We start from the raw sequence: 2,500 nt of genomic DNA, 5'->3' as shown, positions 1-2,500 counted from the left end.
AACAAGAAAAATGAACAGTGAAATTCCACAGCAAAAAACTAAGAAAAACATCAGCAGAGAAAACTAAAAAGGAAAATATCAAGACGAAAAACATCATGTGGAAACTATTGTGCGAGGCGGCTAGGTGATAAGAGAGTGGCAAGGTGAATGCAAGTAACACTTATTCAACAGATAACGAGCTTCTATACAAGCAGTTGGGATCAAGAAGGTTAAAAAAATCAAACAATCTGAAACATGCAATGGCGAGCTTAAACAGGTTTTCTATTATCAGAGCAGGAGAGGGCGAGAGTTAAGAAAGGCAATATCCTTATAGTGTATGAGTTCGTATGAAACAAGTGCGGTACCCTATCAACAGGAGATACAAATAACAGGAAAAATAAGAGAAAATCGTCATAGAAAAAAAAGTATGGTATATTCTAATGGACGTAAGTCACAAGTTATAACATTTTAAAATCCAATTATTTCTAGAATTAGAAGACATTAGACATATTTAGTATAACTATAATTTCGTTCGGTAAAAAAAGGTCATGTTCAATATAATTAATCAATAAAAAAAAAAAAAAAAACCTGATAAAATAATATTGAGGAAATCGTGTCTTGAGAAAATCAATAACAAAAGAAGATTAAAAAGTTATGTAATATTGTGTTTAAAACAACAAACAAAATTAGCTTTATGAGCTAGTTTTGCTTGTGGGTTTAAACGCAATGTTTGAATCTTAAGCAAAATTGCTAAACTCATGCATTAGTATGTTTGAACCATATACAAGAGTAAAAAAATTATATTTTAAATATTTAAACCATAAAAATTAAACAAAATCTATATATTTTTTATTGCAAGTACATAAACCATACAAAAGAAATAAAAATACTACATTTTTTATTGCAAACATCTAAACCATAAAAAAAACTATAAATTTTTTATTGCAAGAATCTAAATCATAAAAAGAGAAATAAAAACTATAAATATTTATTGCAAGTATCTACACCATAAAAAAAGAAAACAAAAAGTTTAGAAATTTTTTATTTTAAGTATTTAAACCAGAAAAAAGGAAAATTAAGAGTAGAATCTTTTTTACTTTAAGTATTGAAAATATAAAAAAGGAGAAAAAAAAATAAAAAATCTGTTTTTAAGTAGTTAAACTATAAAAAAGAAAAAATCAGTAAAATAATTTATCTAAAGTATTTAAACATTAAAAAAGGAAAACAAAAGGAGTAAAAAATTCTGATTTTAACTATTCAAATCTTTAAAAAATAAAACAAAAATATAAAATGTCTAACTTCAAGTACTTGAAACTTAAAAAAGGGAAAACAAAAGGAGTAAAAAATTCTGATTTGAAGTATTTAAATCTTAAAAAAAGAAAACAAAAAATAAAAAAAATGTCTAAATTCAAGTATTAAACCCTTAAAAAAGGAAAACAAAAGGAGTAAAAAATTCTGTTTTGAAGTATCTAAATCTTGAAAAAGAAAACAAAAAGAAAAAATTTCTAATTTCAATTATTTGAACATTAAAAAAGGAAAACAAAAGGAGTAAAAAATTCTGATTTGAAGTATTTAAATCTTAAAAGAAAACAAAAATAAAAAAGGTCTCATTTCAAGTATTTAAACCTTAAAAAGGGAAAATAAGAGTAAAAATTCTGATTTGAAGTATTTAAACCTTAAAAAGGGAAAACAAGAAGAGTAAAAATTCTGATTTGAAGTATTTAAACCTAAAAAGCGAAAACAAGAAGAGTAAAAATTCTGATTTGAAGTATTTAAACCTTAAAAAAAGGAAAACCAAAATGTAAAAATTTGTTTTTTCAGTGCTTAAACCTCAAAAATGGAAAACAAGAAGAATAAAAAAAATGTCTGATTTCAAGTATTTAAACCTTAAAAGGGGAAAAAAGAAAGAGTACAAAATTATTATTTAATGTATTTGAACCATAAAAAAAAGAGTAAAAATACTTTTATAAGTATTCAAAACAAAAACGAAGGAGAAAAAATGTTTGCTCTGAATATTCAAACCATAAAAAGGAACACAAAAAGGATAAACAAATTCTAATTTGAAGTATTTTAAAAAAAAAAAGTATAAAACTATGAATTAGGAGTATTTAAAACATACAAGTTGAAAAAGTCAAAATTGTTTATTTCAAGTATTCAAACCCCAAAAATTGGAAAACAAAAGATTAAAAATTTCTGATTTGAAGTATTCAAAAAATATAAATGAAAAGCAAAAGGAGTAAAGAGAAAATTATCTTAAACATTTAAACCATGAAAAAGGGAAAATACCGTATACATGAATCATGCGACTTGATATAAAAAACCCGTAATATCACGACTCTAAATTGTTTGAAAAAAAAAAAAAATTGAATCCGAGCATGTAAGCCATACAGAAAAAGGTATTATAAATCCCCACAAATCGGAGCATTAAACCAAGACCCAAAAAAGGTTAGCAAAACCTCGCTGACTCAAGTATTAAATCTCGGACCCGTCGCTCCTTTACGAGCGATCGCTTGTAACAGGC

General features: G+C 25.0%; 1 protein-coding gene across 1 annotated transcript in view; it reads left to right on the top strand.

Annotated features, from left to right (window-relative positions):
- The window catches only part of LOC137659989 (WD repeat-containing protein 87-like), a 15,456-nt gene that overhangs the window by 11,441 nt on the left and 1,515 nt on the right, over positions 1-2,500 (top strand). The window lies entirely within an intron of this gene.

The sequence above is a fragment of the Palaemon carinicauda genome, chromosome 20 (assembly GCF_036898095.1).
Source record: "Palaemon carinicauda isolate YSFRI2023 chromosome 20, ASM3689809v2, whole genome shotgun sequence".
Classification (NCBI taxonomy): domain Eukaryota; kingdom Metazoa; phylum Arthropoda; class Malacostraca; order Decapoda; family Palaemonidae; genus Palaemon; species Palaemon carinicauda.
The sequence above is the reverse complement of the archived record's forward strand: the minus strand, read 5'-3'. Positions and strand labels throughout refer to the sequence as shown.